This window comes from Lynx canadensis, chromosome B2 (assembly GCF_007474595.2).
Source record: "Lynx canadensis isolate LIC74 chromosome B2, mLynCan4.pri.v2, whole genome shotgun sequence".
NCBI lineage: Eukaryota > Metazoa > Chordata > Mammalia > Carnivora > Felidae > Lynx > Lynx canadensis.
The window spans coordinates 133,350,896-133,373,756 of NC_044307.1; positions in this window are offsets into that span (position 1 = coordinate 133,350,896).

Consider the following 22,861-nt stretch of genomic DNA (forward strand, 5'->3'; position numbering starts at 1 on the left):
CTGAGACTAAGAGACCTGCTCAGATCACAGTCCCTGCTCGGGGGATATGGTGATGTCTGTATCAGATAATCCTCCCCACTTTTCAGGGGACGATTCCGTACCAGTGCACACCCACCACAAAGGCTGCTCATCCACTAACTAAGTCAGCAAGCAAGACTCTAGACCTGGTGCGAAAAGAAGCCTAACAAGTTGAATTCCTCTCTAGGGAACTCTGAAATAAAAAAATAAGGGATGAAGCTAGTAGCAGCAGATTATGATATAAACAGAGAAGGTAGCAGGAAGCCATGATACTCTAATTGCTCAGTTCAGTAGCAATTATCACTGCCATGTCGCCTCCTTCTCTTTCCGTCAACTTCTTCTTACATAACTACCGATGCTTAAGTCAGAGAATAGCTTTCATTTCCAGACCCTAGTTCACATCTTCATTCAGCCCTTTGGCCATCATCTCCGATTAATTAAAAAAGGGCTCCTAATCTGGCTTCCCGGAGATCAGGTCCTCCTAACTCAGTACCTATTATTCACAACTGCCATCTTCTCCAACAGCTCTCATCAGGTCACCTTCTCTTCTAGGAGAAAAGTTTGATAACTTTTACTCTTTTGATAACTGTAACATTAAGTGGCTCCCCGCATCGTCAATCCATCAACATTAAGTTCAGCTTCATTTTTTATTCTATTATTCACTAGAATTTCATGCTCAGGCCTTATTCCTCAAATGCAGTTTAAGGACTTCCAGTTTATTTTTTGTCATGTTTTTACTTATTTTTTGAGAGAGAGTGGGATGGGGAGGGGCAGAGAGAGAGGGGAACATAGATCCAAAGAAAGCTCGGTGCTGACAGCTGAGAGCCCGATGCAGGGCTTGAAATCATGAACCATGAGATCGTGACCTGAGCCAAAGTCAGATGTTCAACTGACTGAGCCATCCAGGCCCCAAGGACTTCTAGTTTAAAGAATACTGTTATATCCCATCTGTTCAGCAACTCTATCCTAAAACTTCTGAAGTAACCAAAAATTTTAAAGCTAAAACATTTATCTATGTTAGAATATCTGGAAATTTTCCTTTAAAAGATGGAAAATTTAACAGTTTCTATAAAATATGGTGCATGACAGGTCAGATTAAGGGAAATACCAAGCACAATTCAAATCAGCCAACAGAGGATTGAAGAAAGGAGTATGTCCAGATAGTATGAATGACATGATACGAAGGCTAAGAAAGAAAGAAGGAAAGAAGCATAGAAAAAAATGGACAAACAGAAAGTACAAATTAAGATCATAGAAATAAATAAATATTATCACTAATCACAATATTTATGTGTATAGGCCAAATTTTCCAGTTAAAAACAGAAATTTTAAGGCTAGGTAAACAAAAATTCAATTATATGCTCTTATGAAAGACATAACCTAAAATATGAAAGCAAAACATGATTGAGAGAGATATCCACAAAATAATAGCCAAAAGAAAGCTGGGAGAGTTATATTAATATCAAAAAAATAGTCTTTAAGGTAAATAAAAAACTATCAGGAAAAAGAGGTGATACTGTGTGAAGATTAAATTTCAAATTACCAGTAAGATTTAACACTTAGATATGTATTACGAACCTATCTCAAATTACATACTGCAAAACATTCAAGAACTACAGAGAGAAATTGACAAATCATCATAATAATGTGAGGATGAAATACACATTTCTCAATTATCCATAGTTTAAGCAGGAAAAATCTATACGAATCTATAAAAAATATTTTTAAAATCTATTTAAAATAACCTAAAAAATTCTTTGGACTACCAACCATGATTTAATGGATTTCTAAATTTCTCAATTATTTCTCAATTATCCATAGTTTTAGGAGGAAAAAGAATCTATAAAAAATCTTTTAAAAATCTATTTAAAAAAAACTAAAAAAAAATCTTTGGACTGTCAACCTTGATTTAATGGATATATATAGATAAACAGAGAGAGAAAGAAAGAAAGATATTCCATATTTACTTCTCAAGTACACAAAATTTAATACATCAGTCCATAAAATAAGCTCACTATGTGTGTGTGTGTGTGTGTGTGCAATGTATTCGCTACATTGTATAGAAAGAATCTATATAATTGTATTTTTGTGTATATGTATATTTGAATATATAATTCATATATATACTCAATATACTCTAATTCTCTAGCCACAATGCAACTAAATGAGAAATTATTATAAGGTAAACTTTTGACAACTTATGAAAAAGTTCACACACGCGAATATGGAATGCTTGTACCCTTCAGTTGTCTTCATCAGTTATCTAACTCATAGTCAATCTTTTATCATCTATATGCCCACTCCCATCTTAATTTTTCTGAAGTAAATTCATTCCATAAATATTTCTAACTCTATTTAAAACGGACACTTTTAACATCACTATAATACCATTATATATATTTTTTAATATATAAAAATTCCCCAAATATCCAGTCAGTGTTCAAATTTCCCTCGATTATCTCATATGTTTTCTTAAGTTTGTTCAAGTCAGGATCCAAAAAAGGATAATCCATTGTATTTGATGAATGTCTTTTAAGTCCCAAGTAGATACATTATTAATATTAAGACCCTATGGGATTGAAATTTTAAAACCACACTTCCAAATAACTCATAGATCACAAAAGAAATGATAATGGAAAACTGGGAAAAAACTGAACAATGAGCAAAATAACAATATAGCTAAAACTTTGAAATGCAATGAAAGCTGTAATTGGAAAAAAAAATTACCCTTCAGGGCTTATATTAGATGAGGAAATGATGAAAAAGAATGATTTAAACATCCAACTTAAGAAGGGGGGGAGAGTGAATGATAGAATATAAACAAAGAAAACAGATGGAAGATACAAAGAAAATAATAGATTGTTGAAATAGAAGACTAAAATACAACACAGGATCAATGCAATAGAATAAAGATAGCTCCAACTCTTTGACACTCTTTCCTTTGACAGGAGAGATCTATTTTCCTTCCCCTTGAATCTTTGTTCTATGACTGCTCTAAAAGTATGGCAGAAGTGATATTTTGCCAGTTCTAGGTCTAGACTTTAAGAAAACTTGCCATTTCTACTTCCCATTTTCCTGTACATTCTTAGAGTTCCAAATTGCAATGTAAGAAGTCTCAAAACTCCATTGGAAAGGCCATGTGGAGAAGCCCTGTGTTACGTGGTTACAGGGAGAAACCCATCTAAGCTTAGCCTTCTAGGTTTCCTTGCTAAGGCATCAGGCACCTGAGTGAAGCAATCCTAGACTCTCCAGACCACGCCAACCACCAACCAAATACCACCCCGTAAACTTAGTCAATACCACAAGAAGCAAAAGAATGACCCTACCTGAATTCTTAACCCACAAAATCATGAGATAATGAAATAGTGGTTGTTTTAAACCAGTATGTTTTGAGGGTAGATTGTTACACAGTAAAAGATACATGAGAGCAATAAGTAAAGTCAAAAGTTGGCTCTTTGAAAAGACTAATAAATTTTTCTATAATCTCTAGTGAGATTTTTTAGGGGAAAAAATAAAACCAAGAAATTAAGAAAAAATAAGAAGAAAAGGACTATATATCAGACTATCTAAAAGGGAGATGACTCTGGATAAAAGCCATCAGGCAGGATCAGGACACTTTGATGTGGTAGAACGATCCTTAGTTGAGGTATGTATTCTTCCACCAGTTAACTTTGGGCAAGTTATTTAAATCTATTGGACCTCAGTGTGATCACAAAACAAAACAAAATAGCTATAGCTCCTTCTATAGGTGTGATTTCTTGATGTGACTTTCAGTGATGTTTAGTCTCTGTTATTTAAAGGAGTTGTACTTCGAAATGGTAGAATTTAGAGCAAGGAACAAAGTAGAATTCAGAAAGGAAACAACCATTTTTACTGATTCCTCTCTTTGCTTAAGATGAAAAAAATGAAGAATGTATGATTTTTTTTTTTTACAAAATTTTACTATGTTTATTCAGGACCTTCTCATGGTAATAAAGTTAATAAGAATCTGCTGAATTAAATTCACACAAACACACGAAAAGTCTTTTGCCTAGTATAGGAAAAAAACACATTAGCTAGTTGAATAAACATAATGCCTATAATGAAAAAACTAATTTTTACTCTTAGATATTCCATGAAACACTGTACAGCAGTTTCTAGTTTTTGAAAGATTTTGCAAGATTTTATGACTCACACAAATGACTTGTGCAGTGAGATAATAACGAGTTCAGATGCAATTAAGAACTTATCAAAAACATGGCCCCAGCTTCTACCTTGCTCTACATTTTTCAACAGTAACTTAAAATTTTTCTAAGACCTGAAAAATTACTTATTTCTTTCTGAGGGTTATTTAACAGGGAATTTAGCTAATGAAGTTTTTTAGCATGTTAAATCTTCGCCGATATTTTGGAATGATTTTGAAACATATGGAAAGAGGGGGTGGGAAGGGCCATAGTTCTATCAAAATGTTCTAGCTTGTTACCTTAGATAAAATGAAAAGCTGCACCATGTTTTCACCTTAGTTTCTGGTGAGGAAGTTTATTAGTTTAAATGCCTTTTCAAATACCAAAAGAAGCTCAATTCTGAAATTTACTATATAATAAAAACCTAGACCAATTGACATAATGGACAGGTTATAGGGTTCCAAAGGAAAGAGTAGGCCTGTCTAAAAAAGGATACCATTAATTTTTTTTAATTTTATTTTAAATTAGCAAAGCCACTTCACTTATTTAATTGTTTTCTAATGAGGATAAACATTTGCATGATAAAATAAACATTTATGATTTAATGTACACAGTGTAAACATGAGAAGCATCATACCCACTAACAGATACAGATTAATCTTTCTCTTCTCTGAGACATATCAAAACATCCTTAAATAGATACAGCTATGTAATATGACATATTTATGTAAGAGTTCTCCACATTCTTATTAAAGTTAAGATTAGGACATCAATCATACCCTTTACCCATTACTATTTCAAAAAATCAAAATCAAAAACCCTAGCTCTATGCTTTTTTCCCAAAGTGTTCTCTTTATCTTTGTGAGCTAGCCAGTTACCTACTACAAGACATCAGTAATTCCTTGCTTTCCAAGTTATTTTTAGGGTGTTTTAGCCTTATTAAGATGTCCCCCAAATGCTAAAACATTAAATACTGAGTTTTCTCTTCTATGTCTATCCCAGAGATAGGAGATTTCTTGCTTCAAACCTCAGTGCACACATGTAAACACGATTACTCAAAACAAGGCAACAAGTGAGAAGCAGGTTTAAAATAAGAACTCAGACAATCTGACTCACAATCCAGCATTCAACTCCCTATAACTTGCTGTTCTCCTTTGTCCTCTTTGCTGGGAACCAAGATACTTGTTCTTTAGCAGGGTGTTTCTGCTGCAAATCCACTTGCTACCGCATTATGCAATGAAGTCAGAAGCCTGAGCTTGTGACATCAATATGGGTTGCTATGGTAACTCTTTCCATAAGTATTACAGGTTCATTGTGGGCTCAAAAAAGAGGACTTCAGCACAGCAGCAAAATAGCTGGCATTATTCAGCCTAAATTACAACAATAATTGATGCCAAAAAAATGTTTTATACGAGCTATAGCGTGTACAGATTTTTATATTTATGCTTTGTGTCATTATTGAAAGTCATTTTTCAAATCTGTTAATTTTGTAAATGAAAATGCTCCAATAGAAATAGCATTGCTACTGACCTTCTGATAAACAGCTCCACAAGATCTAGGACGGAGAGGGTCTCACTGTAACGTAGTTTATTATTCCATGCCTTGTGTCATTGCAGAAGCCAAGTAATGTTATTCATTATCTGTTTTTGAATGAATTCAGAGTAGCATGATTTAAATCGGGTTTTTCCCATTACAGAAATTATAAAAAGGTTGCAAGGAGTTGCACCTATGAAAGCACTTTTAGGTGAGACGTTTTCCCAGGGAATGTGTCCATTTTTAGCGTAACAATAGGAAAGATCACTTTTTATTGCACCTGTTCATCCTTATTTCCCTGGAATATTGTTGCCAATGGCTCAATTCAAATGATTAAATCCAGCGTAGGAGATATTTAGAACAAATTCTTTCACTATTACATTAAAAAAAAATTTTTTTTAACGTTTATTTAGTTTTTGAGAGACAGAGAGGGACAGAGCACGAGTGAGGGAGGGGTTAGAGAGAGAGGGAGACACAGAATCTAAAGCAGGCTCCAGGCTCTCAAGGGTCAGCACAGGGCCCAACGCCGGGCTCGAACCCACGAACGGTGAAATCGTGACCTGAGCCGAAGTTAGGCCCTTAACCGACTGGGCCACCCAGGCGCCCCGCCATTGCCTTTTTTAAACCCAAATTTGAAGCACATGGCCGAATAATTTACAAAGCCTGAATTCCTTTCTCCCATAGCTTCTTTTTCTTTGTCTATCATTCAGCATCAGCAGCACGAGAATCTCAGTTCAAGTCTACAGTCATGCCTGGGCTAGGCATAGCAGTTACACATGTTGGGCTTCTGGTATAGATGCATAAGACGCGGTCCCTCCCATGAAAAGCTCATACAGCTAATAGCAACAACAACAACAACTGATATTTACTGATATTTACTTGCTGTGTGCCAGATACCATGCTAAGCACTTTCCATTCATTATCTTACTTAATCCTCACACTACAGTGAGAGAGGGAGCTACAGCCATCCCCATTACACAGAGAAAAGAACTCAAGCTTGGAGGGATGGTCACTGGCCTGAAGTCACACAGGTAGTTAGGAACACAGCTGGTGGGGAGGGAGGAGGAGTGGCGGGGGTGGGGGGTGGAGGGGGGTTGGGAATTGTGCCTGGGTGGCTCAGTCCGCTAAGCATCTGACTTTGGCTCAGACTGTGATCTCTCAGTGGGTTCAAGCCCCCATCAGGCTCTGTGCTGACACCTCAGAGCCTGGAGCTTGCTTTGGATTCTGTGTCCCCCTCTCTCTGCTCTCCCTTGCTCGCTCGTGCTCTCTCTCTCTCTCTCTCTCTCTCTCAAAAATAAACATTAAAAAAAAAAATTAAGGGAACACAGCCGGAATTTGAACTTAGGACTAACAGACTCCACAAATATTTATATGCTTTAACAGAAATGAAGGATAATTTCTTGTTAGTCACTGCGGTAAAAATTGAAAATTGGATCATGATCCCACTGAGCAAGGACTGCTTGACATAGAATTCACTGAAGCAGAAAGCAGACGCTAGTCTTCAGGTGAACTTCATAAACACTTTCAATGACTGACTTTTCTGTTTTTGTAACACTCAGCCGTTCAGAAAGTGTTTGCCTGAAGACATTCGTACTCCCCCAGGTTATAGATGAAAACATCTCTCAAACACATTGGTTCTATCACTTTACTTAGACAGCTGCATTGATATTCTAATACGCTCCAAGCTACTCTCCTATCTTGAGACCAGATAAATAGATCAGCAATTTAACTTGTATAGTGTGCTGCATTTTACAAATTATACCAAACATTCATCCATTCAGCACAAATTTATTGAGCCACTATTATGACTCAGGCACTGTGCTAAGGGTTAGATATGACACTAGAGCAAAAAGTTGAAATAGTCCCCAAATTAAAGGAATCTAAAAGGAGAGAAAGGCATTGATCAAATAACAACAGAAATAAATGTAAAATTGGGACTGTGTCCAGGGAGTAGAAAATGAGACTGAAAATAGATAACCTAAACATTCAACCCTGAATGATATAAAGAGAACAGAAGAAACACAAAGAAGCAGAGGGAAGAAAAACAATGAGAAGTAAAGTCTAAGGAAATGTAATTCAACATACGACGGGAATATAAACAAAACCAAACTGGTTCTTTGAAAAGATAAATAAAATTGACAAACCTCTGGCAAGATAGATCAAGAAAACAGAGACAAGACAAAGGTAAACAATATTTGAAACAGCATAAAGAACACAGTTACAACAGAGACTTAAAAAGGAAATAAGATTTAAAAAAGGGAATAAGATATAATGAACTTTATGCCAATACATTTGGAAGCATAGAAAAAAGGACAAAATTGATCAAGAAGAAACAGAAATTTGGGTAGACATAATTACCAAAGAAGTTGGATTAAAAATATAAAATCTTCCCAGATAGAAAGCATCGGGCCTAGACAGTGTTTCAGCAAATCTGCCAAAATTCCAGGATCGATCATTCCAATCTTACAAATTTTTCTAAATAATTGGGAAAAAAAAGAACTATCCAAATAAATTATTTTATGAGTCTAGTGTAATTTAATTAAAACAAAAAATTAAACAAGAGCAGTATGAGAACAGAAAAATAAAGAACAATATCTCCCATGAACATAAACACAAAAATCGTAGAGTATAAAATCCAGCAATGTAATAAAATGCTGTATCCCTACTCTTCTTCCACATTGAACCATTCATCAATATTTTTTAATCACTCTTTCCTTACTTTACATTTCAGTAATAATGTCAAATCATGATATTCACACGGATACACCTTACTCTTTCACACCTCTGTGCCTTTCCTGATAATGCTCCCTCTACCTAGACCTGCATGCCTCACTTTTTAAAAACTAGATAACTCCTGCATACCTTTCAGAAACCACCACAATCTCTCTCCTTCTGGCCAGACTATGTTCTTATGGTTTAACACATACTAGTTTGTATAAAGTATTTTATTGGGGGTCTTTCCCACAAAGAACCATATGGTTACAAATCATATATTTTCCATCTTTTAACCCTCTGCTATTAATAGTATTTGCCTGGCACATTGTAGGTGTCTGGATTGGAGCTAAACCTTTTGAATCAAATTCATTTATAAAGTTTGTGTTTCTACCACATAGTCTACTAGATTGATAGAGTGACCTTCATTCAATTTCATCCTTACATTTCCCTTCATCCTTACATTTCCCATAATTTTTATATGTAAAATTTGTGTAGTTTTTCTTTAAGTGGGCCCCAATATGGACCCCAACATGGGGCCTGAACTCACAACTCTAAGATCAAGACCTGAGCTGAGATCAAGAGTTGGATGCTTAACTGACTGAGCCCCCGAGACACCCCACCATGTGTCATTTCTTACAGATATCTTTATGTGTTCTTTCAGGCTCCTTTTTTATTTAAAAAAAAATTTTTTACAGTGTTAAGGTGTACGAAGCCATTATTTGATACATGCGTATATTGTGAAATGATTACCACAATAGGATTATTTAACCCCTCTATCACCTCGCATAGTTAATTTCGTGTGTGTGGTGAGAACATTTAAGACCTACTCTCCTACAACTTTCAAGTAGACAATATAGTATTCTTCATTATAGTCACCATGATATCCCCAGAACTTACTGATTTTATTACTGGCAGTTTGTACCCTTTGACCAACATCTTCCCATTCCTCTACAACTTAGTCTCTGATTACCACCGATCTATTCTCTGTATTTATGAATTAGGATATTTTAGATTCTGCATACAAGTGAGATGATCCAGTGTTTGCCTTTCTCCATCTGACTTATTTCACCAGCATGATGCCCTCAAGCATCATCCGTGTTGTCACAAATAACAGTATTTCCTCCTTTTCTACAGCTGAATAGTATTGCATTGTGTATATGAACACCACATTTTCTTTAGGCACTCATCCAGCGATGGACACTTAGGTTGTTTCCATATGTTGGCTATTGTGAATAATACTGCAATGAACATGGGGGTACAGATGTCTCTTCAGGATAGTGACTTCATTACTGAGGAGTGGGATTCCTGGGTCATATGACAGGTCTATTTTTATTTTTTGAGGAGCCACCATGTTGTTTTTCTTAGTGGCTGCGTCAGTTTATATTCCTACCGGCAGCGCACGGGGTTCCCTTTCCTCCACATTCTTACCAGCACTTGTCATCTCTTGTCTTTTTGAAAATAGCGGTTCTAACAGGTGTGGAGTGACATCTCATTGTGGTTTTGATTTGTATTTCCCTGATGATGGGTGATGCCAAGCACCTTTTCATGTACTTGGCAGTTTATATGTACTTTTTGGAAAAAAGTCAGACCCCTCCTGCTCCTTCGCCTGTTTCTTTAGATTATTTGGTTCCGTTGTTGTTGCTGCTGCTATTGTTGTAGACCTATGGGTTCCTTATATATTTTGGATACTAACCCTTTATCAGATAATGGCTTGTAAATATTGTCTCCCATTCCATAGGTTGCTTTTTAATTTTATTCATGGTTTCCTTTGCTGTAAAAACATTTTAGTTTGATATAGTCCCACTTGTTGATTTTTGTTTTTGTTATTGTGCTTTTGAAGTGTCATATACAAAAAAAAATCATTACCAAAAACAATGTCAGTGAGCTTTTCACCATGTTTTCTTTTAGGAGTTTTATAGTTGAAGGTCTTACGTTTAAGTCTTTAATCCTTTGCAAGTTAATTTTTATGAGGAGTGTAAGAAAGAGGTCTAATTTCATTATTTTGCAGGTGAATATTCATTTCCCCCAACACTATTTATTGATGAGATTATCTTTCCTCATTGAACACTGTTGGCTCTCTAGTCAAATATTAGTTGACATTATATGCATGGATTTATTTCTGGGTTCTTGATCCTGTGACATTAGTCTATGTGTCTGCTTTTTTTTTTTTTATATATATGAAATTTATTGACAAATTGGTTTCCATACAACACCCAGTGCTCATCCCAAAAGGTGCCCTCCTCAATACCCATCACCCATCCTTCCCTCCCTCCCACCCCCCATCAACCCTCAGTTTGTTCTCAGTTTTTAACAGTCTCTTATGCTTTGGCTCTCTCCCACTCTATGTGTCTGCTTTTTCATGCAAATATCATACTGTTTTGATTACTGCAGCTTTGTAATATAGTTTGAAGTCAGGAAATGTGATGCCTCCAGCTTTGTTCTTTCTTAAGTTTGCTTTGGCTATTCGGCCCTCTGTGGTTCCACGTGGATTTTAGGATTTTTTTTTCTGTGAAAAACATTGGAGTTTTGATAGTACTTGCAATGAATCTGTTGATGGCTTTGGGTAGTATGGACATTTTAACAATATTAGCTCTTTTGATCCATGAACACAAGATACCTTTTCATTTATTTGTGTTTTCTTCAGCTTCTTCTGATAGTTTCCAGTGTACAGATCTTTCACCTCCTTGATTAAACTTATTTCTAACTATTTTGGTCTTTTCGCTGCCACTGTAAATGAGATTGTTTCTTTCTTGGGTAGTTTGTTATTAGCATATAAAAACACAACTGGTGTGTGTGTGTGTGTGTGTGTGTGTGTGTGTGTGTGTGTTTATTGATTTTGTAACTTTATTGAATTCATTTTTTAGTTCTTTGAGTTTTTGGTGGAGTCTTTAGGGTTTTCTATATATAAGGTTATGTCATCTACAAGCATAGACAATTTTATTTCTTCCTTTTCAATTTGGATCCTTTTAATTTCATTACCTTGCCTGATTTTCTGGCAAGGACTTCCAGTGCTATATTGAATAGGAGTGATGAGGGTAGATACCCTTGCCTTGTTCCTGATATTAGACCTTAGAGGAAAATATTTCAACCTTTCACCATTGAGTATGACATTAGCTATGGGCATGTCATATATGGCCTTTATTATGTTGAAATACATTCCTTCTGTAGCCACTTTATTGAGTCGTTTTATCATGAAAGGATGTTGAATTTTCTCAAATGTTTGTTTCTGCTTCTTTTGAGATTATTATATTATTTTTATTTTTATCATTCATTCTATTAATGTGATGTATACATTCATTGAATGTCATATGATGAACCATCCTTGCATCCTAGGAATAAATGCCACTTGATCATGATAATAATCCTTTTAATGTGCTATTGAATTTGACTTGCCAGCATTTTGTTAAGAATTTTTGCATCTTTATTCATCAGAAATATTAGTCTGTCCTTTTCTTTTCTCATGGTGTCCTTATCTGGCTTTGGTATCAGGGTAATGTTGGCCTCACAAAATGAGTTTGGGAGTGTTCCCTCCTCTTCTGTTTTTTGTAAAAATGTAAGCTAGATTGGCATTAACTCTGTCTCAGCAGTTTCATAGGGCACTGACTTGCTTCCCTATCCTGTCAGCCATAGGATGTATGTACTACATTAGCCACCCAGCATTTCTGGCCAAACTTCCTGGTTAGGTGGGCCTGGAGGCTACACTAAGCAGTTGGGCAGAGCCAGTGAGTTTCTTCCTTGTTATGTATGGATCTAGAATGGACTCTGAGGTCAGAACAGACCTGTTGGGGACCTACAGCAGGCACAACTGCTAACCAAGGAACCCAGCCAGATGGAGCCATCCATCTTTATCCTTAAGGTTTTGTCACTTTTCTTATCTACCCCAAATCATGGGTATCTACACTCCCTTCCTGTACCAAACTTGATTTTAGAATTCTGCCCTTTTAGCTCAATTCAGCAATTCAGGCAATATTTTTAGGAGGTTCCTTTTTTTAAGTTTTCATTTTAATTCCAGTTAGTTAACGTACAGTGTTATATTAGTTTCAGGTGTACAATACAGTGATTCAACACTTCCATACATCACCCGGTGTTCGTCACAAGTGCTATTTAACCCATCCCTCCACCCACCTCTTCTCTGTTAGCCATCACTTTGTTCACTACAGTTAAGAGTCTGTTTCTTAATTTGTCTCTCTCTCTCTCTTTCCCTTTGTTCGTTTGTTCTGTTTCTTAAATTCCACATATGAGTGTAATCATATGGTATTTGCCTTTCTCTGACTTATTTTGCTTAGCATTATGCTTTCTAGCTCCATCTGTGTTGTTGCAAATGGCAAGATTTCATTCTTTTTATGGCTCAGTAATATTCCATTACTCACATCTTCTTTATCCATTCATCAATCTATGAACACTTGGGCTGCTTCCATATTTTAGCTATTATAAATAATGCTGCTGTAAACATAAGGATGCATGTATCCCATTGAATTACTGTTTTCATATTTTGGGTAAATATCCAGTAGTGTGATTGCTGGATCATGGGGTAGATCTAGTTTTGACAAGTTTCCAGAGTGGTTTCCAGTTTGCATTGCTACCAGCGGGGCATGAGGGTTCCTTTTTCTCCACATCCTCATCAACGCCTGTTGTTTCTTGTGTTGTTCATTTTAGCCATTCTGACAGGTGTGAGGTGATATCTCATTGTGGTTTAGGATGACCTGATGGTTTTCCAGCTGCATTCTTGTCACGGACAAGGTGAGCCTGCGGTCCTCCTACCTTGCCACCATCTTCTCTCTGGGAGGTTCCTTTTATAAGTCTTATTTAGTGCCTGTGGAACCTACCCATTTGGCTTCTACCACACTTGCAATGCCAAATTCTTCTGAATTTCCTAATTCCGCTCTCCTAAAATTCCACCTTCTATCTCAGCTCCAAAGCTATTGCGTCATCTCCCTCATCCAGTCAGGCGCTGGGTCCTGTCCATTCTTTCAAATTTGCCATCCTCACTCATGCGTTTTCCTCCTGCCCTTCTCTTTGCTACTAACCACATCTGAGCCCTCATCACTTCGTGCCACAGGTGTCTCACTAGCTTCCTGCAATGACTCCTTTAACCTCTTTGCTGAGAGTTCAAAGTGCAGATAACTGTAGATTTATTTCCTGAAACATCTGAAACTTTAACTGGATCACATTGCAGCTCCCGCACCACCCAAATACTTTTGGTCACTCCCCCTTCCAGAAAGTTAAAAGTTTAACTCTTTAACTTGACATATCAGGCTTTTAAAAATCTGACCACAGTCTAACTGTTCAGTCTCTGGAGCCATCACTCAAGAATTATTTCCCAAATCAGATGCCTGAATTACTGGTCTCTAAATATGCATTTTACTTTTCTTTCTGCCTTTTCCATGCCATGTCACCGCTAGAATGGCCCACCCCTCTTCCCCACCTCCCTTTACCTTTAAGAATTTGAAACATACTCCTAAGCCCAGTATGAATTATTGACTGGATAGCTGTGCTGCCCTTTTGTTTGTGTGTATATGTATATGTATTATCTTCTCAGCTAGACTGTAAGCTTCTTGAGAGAAGAAACTATATCCACAGTCTACCATAATCTGATACAAATATGGTGCTTAGTTAATACTAAATTGATATCACATCCCAAAACAATATAAACTTACTCGGACAGTTGCTCAGGCAAATATTTGTATCACTAATTGTGTGACCATGGCTTCCTTTGAACATTACAAATTCAGATTTTTCTGTTTGTTTTACTAAAAGCCCTTACAACCGTAGAGCACAGAATAAGATTTTGCTGCTTGACTATATAAAGCAAATAATTTACCATATATATATATATATATACACACACTATATATGGTATACCATATATGGTGTGTATATATATATATATATATATATATATGGTGTATATATATATGGTGTATATATATATATATATGGTATATATGTGTGTATATATATATATATATGGTACACACACACACATAGGACTTTCAATGGACTCTCCCAAGAAAGATAGCAAAAACTATGAGTTATTGTTTGTATTAATCAAGATCATTCCAGTTGAAAATAAGAGACATCTAACTTACAATTAGCTTAAGCAAAAAGGACAATGTATTGGCTCATGGAATTGAGAAAATCATGGGCAAATCTAGTTTTAGTAACAGCTCCAGAAGATTCACTGGTATTAAAAAATTTTACTCTCCTTTTTCTGAGTGTTCCCCTTATTCCCTGCAGCTGCAGATAAGCCAGCTGCATGTGGTAAAGGTAATGCTAACTACAATTTCAATTTCACATTACGCCAAACTGGCAACCGCAATTCAAGAAGAATCTCTCTAGGGGTGCCTGGGTGGCTCAGTCAGTTAAGCATCAGACTCTTGGTTTCAGCTCGCGTCATCATCTCACGTTTCATGAGTTTGAGCCCCACATCGGGTTCTGCCCTGGCAGTGTGGAGCCTGCCTGCAATTTGTCTCTGTGCCTTCCCCGCTCTCCCTCTCTCTCTCAAAATAAATAAATAAACATAAAAAAAAGCAGAATCTTTCTCAACCTCTCTCTCTCTCAATCTCTCTCACTCTCCATAAGGTTAGAGAAAGTTCAGGAACAACTTTTGAACCCTAAATAGGTCATATACCTATTTTAGTAAAGTCACTGGGCCAGAAAGAACACCTGAGAATAATTCAGCCTGAGCATGAGTTCACGCCTGTGGCCAAGGTGGTAGCCAGATATATTGACTGACTGTGTTTCCAAGACCACATGGTACTGAGGAAAGATAAGGACCAGCTGCTTTGTTCAAAACAAAAATAAATAAAAAGATAACAAAGGTAATCATTTCTCCATTTAAGTCAGGGAGATCCTTTGGGTTCTGAATCATCTAGATTGACTTAAAATTCTGAGGTGTTAGTTCATCCAATTATCCTCAAATATTTGTTGTACACCTATGATGTATCAGGCACTCTGTTAGACACTGTTGAGGATACAAAGATTATTGGCTTTGGGAAGCCTGGGTGGCTCAGTCAGTTGAGCATCTGTCTTGGGCTCAGGTCATGATCTCATGGTCTGTGAGTTTGAGCCTGGCATCGGGCTCTGTGCTGACAGCTCAGAGCCTGGAGCCTGCTTCGGATTCTGTGTCTCCCCCTCTCTCTGCCCCTCCCCCACTCACATTCTCTCTCTCTCTCTCTCTCTCTCTCTCTCTTTCTCAAAAATAAATAAACGTTAAAAACATTTAAAAAATGATTAGCTTTGATTTCCAGGAGTGAGAAATGTAATATATGTAATTCTGATCCAAAGTAGGATATGGTATATGTCATAAAAAGTCATAAAAGTAGGACCAAAGATAAAGATTTAGGAATCATATGTATAGAGGCAATAATGGAAGCACTGTAAACAAAGGACCTGAAATTTTGAGAGAGAGATAAAGATAAAAGAGAAATGAAGACTAAAGAGAGAAAGAAGTTAGAATATACGGACTGAATTGTGTCACTCCAAAATTAATATGTTGAGATCCTCACTTCAAGCATCTAAGGATGTAACTTTATTTGGAAATAAAGTCTTCACAGAGATAATCAAGTGAGAACACACTTGACCAGATTGGGCTCCAATCCAGTATACCTGGTGTACTTACACCGATGGGAAATTTGGACACATGAGCATTCAGAGAGGAAAGACTACATAAAGAGATACAAAGGAGAACGCTACATAAAGATGAAAGCAGATATTGAAAGTGATGTATCTATAAGGCAAGAAATATTAAAGATTGCCAGCAAACCACCAGAAGCTAGGAGAGAGGCCTGGAACTGATTCTCCCTCACAGCCCTCGAGAGGAACCAACAACCCTGGCAGCACCTTGATCTTGCACTTCTACCCTCCAGAATTGTAAGACAATAAATTCCTACTGTTTAAGCCACCCAGTTTGTGGTGCTTTGTTACATCAGCCCTAGGAAATTAATACATGTATCTTCAAGAAATCGTAGGATAAATCTGAGCCTCTTGCAAATGAATAAAGCAATCCCCAATACTTTCTTTCATGGGGGTGCCATGTTAATAAAGCCAGTTCACAATGAAAATAGCTGGGTCAAACTTCCACCTGTGATTTTATACCCTCATGGGGAACATTTGAGATTAATTTGACATAAATATTACATTTCCCTGTTTCCTAATTTGTTGCCATCGTTTGCTAAAACAAGGTTAATATTTTTTCTGAAAAGAATGCTTTTCTTTCTGCCAGAAATCGGGCACCTGATTCATAAGTGATCATCTACATTTTTTGTCCTGGGCTTCTAGACACATCTGGATACTCATAACTGCTTGTTTACCCGTTAGTTCAGAGGCCAAATTCACGTTAAAATATTCTCAAATATCAGAAAATGTTTTTTATTTTAATAAAAGTCAACAGCTCATCTACTAGCTAATTTTAAGGGGTCTGGCAGGAAGCATGGCGGAAGATCCTTATCTGAGGTTTTGTGAAGATAAAACATGGCATCAATCATAGTTGGGATCTGCATTCACAGCCACATTCCCAAAGAGTACACACAACTAAAAGTTTAAATGTTTACTGTGTTCTTGAGTAAACTGAGAATGTGAGTAAAATATATCAATGTTGAACATCACAGTTCCCTTAGGGAAAACGTCATACACAAATGTGCCCCTGTAGGCTTTTTTTTCCAGACTGGTGGCTTAAGGGACATTACGAGCCCACAGAATGGTCACTCCTGTGTGCCATCAGAGAGAAAAGCATGACTTTTAGCAAAATCTAACAGAGTCACTGACCCTGTTCCTGGACCTGATACGCTTTCCTTACTCCCTTTCCACCTTGCTCCTTCTTTCCTTCCTTCCTTTTCAGTATAAATATTTTGTTTTCTATTAGAGTAATGCATGTTTGGAGTTGTAAAGGACCCCGTTGTTTTGCACACAGGACTATCAAAATGAAGGAGCACTGTGAGGCAGGCAACCTGTTTCTAGTTTTTTCAATTCTGAGTATGAACTTGGCAGTATAACATATTGGTTGGATGCTGATTTCAAAGTCAAATAGCCCTTGTTTTAAACTGACAAGTCCTCTTATTAGCTGTATACAACTTTGGTAGTAGTACTTAGCCACTCTATGCTTCCTCACCTATAAATTAAGGAACACCATTGCACCTCCATCATATGGTCTGAGAACAAAACAAAACAAAACAAAACAAAACAAAACAAAACAAAAAAAGGTGCACCTGAAGAACAGATAGCAGAGGAATAACCACTTGGTGAATATTTAATAAATGTGAGATAATAATCATGCTCATAAGGAAAACTAATGGTATGGCATTCTGGAAAGGTCAAAACTATGGCAATGGTAAAAAGAGTAATGGTTTCCAGGGAGTTGGGAGAGGGTGTTAGGTGAGGGTTGAATACATGAAACCCCTTTTGGAAGGTGGTAAAACTATTCTGTATGATACTGCAATGGTGGATATATGACACTATGCATGTCAAGATCCTTAGAACATTCTAGCATGAAGAGTGAACCTTACTTTATGCAAATTTAAAAAAACTTTTTTTCTATCACATGATGGACTGTAGAATGTGATAAAACTAACTTTATTACAAATGTAAGAAATAAATCTAACCATATTGCAAATATATAAAGCAACCTTACCTGAAGGGGTTGGAGGGAAAAGATGACCTAAGTAATTTTGGATATGAATGGAATCTGCAAACTAAAGGCAAAATAGACTATATATTAGCACTGTGTTCAGGCGAATAAAGTTGTTTGTTATGGGGATACAGTTAATTTTGTTACTGCTGTACATAAACACTGGAATTAAGTAATGGGGTGCGGGATGCTGGGAGCCAGGTCACTGAGTATTGCAGAGAAAGATTACAAAGAGCAAGGGAGGAGGCTAGAATGAGTCATGTGATAATGGATTGGAGTTGGAGACATCAGTATGAATTCATGTCTAGCTTAATGTAGACACAGGTGATTACACATACAATAATTTTAGATATGTGTATATGAACAGGCTGATATCCATACATGGTACTCCTTGCTCTGTCAGTGGAAAGAGCCTAGAAGTAATGACACCTCAGTACCAACAACCACACCTACCACCTAGATCATTCTTTTCCTTTCCTTTCCTTTCCTCTTTCTTTCTTTCTTTCTTTCTTTCTTTCTTTCTTTCTTTCTTTCTTTCTTTTTTGAGATAGAGAGAGAGAGAGAGAGAGAATCTTAAGCAGCCTGCACACCCAGTGCAGAATCAATCTCACTGATCATGAAATCATGACCTGAGCCAAAATCAAGAGTTGGACACTTAACCAACTAAGCCAAGTTGCCCCTAAATCTTGTTTTCTAATACCATTTTTCAATAAAGAGAATCAGGGCTCCTTGGAGAAAGAGCCAGTTCTAGGACTGGAGCAGTAAATACATAAAATGATCTCAGAGCACCTTACAGTGCCAGAAAGTAAGGAAACACTTTTAAAAAAAAATGATGGTGTACACAAAGGACATAGTAGACAATTAAAAGGGCCCCCAATGGTCAAAGCTGCAAAATTTGAGCAACACAATAAATAAAGTAGAATTGGCTTATAATCCAAAATAAAAAATAAATTTTTGATTTCATACTGATACAGATAAATAATTGAACAAATAATAAATAAGGGAGAATAAACAAATCTTCCACACAGAAGAATTCTAAATAATTCGTGTACGTACTCTGCTCTCAAGGACATAAAGCATAAGTACCCACGGTGACTTCCTTCTGTACAGTGCAATATAGATAAAAGGAAAAAGAGTAACTTTATAGTGGATAAACCTCACAATCACAAGTTCAGTCAGATGGTCAAGGGAAACAGCAACAGTGATAAGTCATGTGGATAGTATGTATTCTTGACATGTGATGAAAATGGCATTCCACCTGTGTGGTCTTCCTCCCAAAGACCTATAACCCCAGTCTAATCATGAGAGAAAAATCAGACAAATACCAACTGAAGAACATTGTACAAGACTGTGCAACATCAACCAGTATTTTTTTTAAACTGCCAAGGTCATCTAAAACAAGGAAAGGTTGATAAACTATCATAGCCAAGAGGAGCCTAAGGACACATGGGGACTAAATGTCTATCCTGGGGGGGACCCTCACACAGAAAAAGGACATTAGATAAAAAATCAAAGAAATCAAGATAAACTATAGACTTTAGTTAAAATAACCTATCAATATTGATTCAACAATTGCAAACAAATGTAATATAAACATATAAATATAAGACATTAATAAGAAAAATAGGTATGGGATATATGGGGATGCTGTACTCTCTTAAATTCATTTAAGATTTCAAATTTATTTTAAAAAGAAAAAATATAAAGGCAGAACTATTATATTAAACCTAAAAATATTAACCAGTATTACTAAATATTACTATTTTTAATTGATAAATAATTAGTACAAGAAATACCTGACAACTACTAGGACATTATTAAACTTAAATATTTTTAACCATTGCTCTAAGTAACCCTGATCTAATTCTTATACTTTATTCAACTCATATTGAATATCTTCTTAAAATTAGACCTTCCTTGAACTTGATCCAGTACGTTCAACAACTTTACCACCCACTTCAATTTGCCTACAAGGAAATCTTGTGGATATCAGTGACTATTTTGTTTTATTTTATTTTTATTTTATTTTATTTTATTTTATTTTATTTTATTTTATTTTATTTTATTTATTTTAGAGAGTGTGTGTGTGTGTGTGTGTGTGAGCAGGGGAGAAGGGCACAGGGAGAGAGAGAAAGAATCCCAAGCAGATTCCATGCTCAGCATGGAGCCCAATGCAGAACTCGATCCCACAACCTTGGGATCATGACGTAAACTGAAATCAACATCGGAGGCTCAACTGATTGAGCCACCCAGGCACCCCGTCTGTACTTTTATATTCAATCATCAATTCCTAGAGTTTTAAATGCCCCATTATTTATAGATCAAAGGATAGGTTGCCCTTTTTTAATCAGCGAAAAACCACCCAAAAAGTTAGAGGTCAGTCACAAACTCCATTGACCTACTAGCCACACAAATCCTTTCATGATTAGTTTTCCTAATAAAAGTAGCTTTTACAACATTTGTGTCTCCTGTGTTTAATTCTTTGCTTCTGAAGTCTAATTTACATATATAGCTTTTTTTAAGTAAATCCTCTTCTAACAAACTTCACTATGCATAGTAGATTTTATGTAGCACTTTTTTCTTTTAGAAGTGTGGAGGTACTAATGCAAGCTACAATAGCAATAACTAAAAGATATATTTAAGCAAAATGACTTTTTTTCTTTTTTTTCCTTTTTTAAAAATTCACTTATTTTGAGAGAGAGAGACAGAGATAGAGCATGAGCGAGGGAGGGGCAGAGAGAGAGAGAGGGAGACAGAATCCAAAGCAGGATCCAGGCTCTGAGCTATCAGCACAGAGCCCGATGCAGGGCTTGAACTCATGAACCATGAGATCATGACCTGAGCCAAAGTTGGATGCTTAACCAACTGAGCCATCCAGGCGCCCGTAAGCAAAATGAATTTTAAAACAGTCATATTATAGTCTCCTGTATACTTCCAGAAAGCTGCCCCTTCCCTCGGTACAACATAGAAATGCACATCTCTGGAGGGGCCTGGGTGGCTCAGTCAATTAAACATCAGACTCTTGATTTTGGCTCAGGTCATGATCTCATGTTTCTTGAGTTCAAGCCACTGTGTTGGGCTCTGTGCTGAGAGCACAGAGCATGCTTGGGATTCTCTCTCTTCCCAAGCCCTGCATTTGTGCATACACACGCTCGCTCTCTCTCTCTCTCTCTCTCTCTTTCAAAATAAATAAATAAAAATTTAACAAAAGTATTTTAAAGAAATACACATCTCTGAATCAGTCTTTTTTGAAGACTGTGCTTTGGTGGCTTGAAGGTAAATAATGAAAAGAAATAGTAGAGACGGTTGAATCCCCACCATCACATAATGTCATGCCATAAATCTCCCAGTTAACATTCTCGGAACTTGCATATCTAGATCTGATATGAGCATGATATAAGCATAATTCAGAATTTTATGGTTCTTTACAAGTTCCTAAAACACATAGTGACAATGGCCTTTGATTCAGAGGGAACATGTGGAAATACAGATTAAAGGAGACTAAGAAATCCTACCACTTCTCAAAGTGCTCAAAACCATTAAGCTCAAAGCCAACTCATTTACTCCTTTTGGCTTTTGCCCCATATCAAATGTCTCCATGTACATACCACCCTGAGCCAACTTTAACCTACATTTGAAGGATATGGACCATTATTTTATCCAGTATGGGTATTCCCTTCGCTCATCTTAGTGAAGTATGAAGTGATGTGGTAACTTGGTGATCGACTCAGTGCTCCTGACTGCAGAGTGTGGGTTCTGAAGGAAATGGAAAAAGCAAGTGCAGCCAACTTATATACCTTACAATTCGTTAATATATTTCATAATTCATAAATCTTACAAAACTTTATGCACCTGAAATTTGGAGTTTGGGGTCTATGTTGAGTGTGTGAGTGAGCATGTGTATGGGTGTGTGTGTGTGTGTGTGTGTGTGTGTGTGTGTGTTGGGCTGCATTTTTATGCATCTAAAAGTCAGTTAAAAAGTAAGAAGAAGTTACACTATAATATGATACTCAAACTCTTTCAACTATAGTACTTGTGACCATAGCCAGGTATATTTTATCAAATCACCTGGACTTAAATTGAGATATATATTTTTTTCATTTATTTAAATTCATGTTAGTTAACATACAGTGTAGTCTTGGCTTTAGGAATAGAACCCAGTGATTCATCTCTTACATGTAACACCCTACTGCTTATCCCAGCAGGTGCCCTTTTCAGTGACCATCACCCATTTCACTCATTCCCCCACCCATCTCTCCTCTAGCAACCCTCAGTTTTTTCTCTGTATTTAAGAGTCTCTTATGGTTTGCCACCCTTTCTGTTTTTATCTTATTTTTCCTTCATTTCCCCTATGTTTATCTGTTGAATTTCTCAAATTCTACATGAGTGAAATCATATGATATCTGTCCTTCTCTGACTAACTTATTTCTCTTAGCATAATATCCTCTAGTTTCATCCATGTATCTGCAATGGCAAGATTTCTTTCTTTTTCATTGCTGTGTAGTATTTCAGTGCGTGTGTGTGTGTGTGTGTGTGTGTGCGCGCGCGCATATATATACTGCATCTTCTTTATCCATTCATAAGTTGTTGGATACTTGGTTTCTTTCGATAATTTGGCTATTGTTAATAGTGCTACTATAAACATTGGGGTGCATGTGTCCCTTCGAAACAGCACACCTATATCCCTTGGATAAATACCTAGTAGTGCAATTGCTGGGTCATAGAGTAGTTCTATTTTTAATTTTTTGAGGAAACTCCATGCTGTTTTCCAGAGTGGCTGCACCAGCTTGCATTCCCACCAACAATG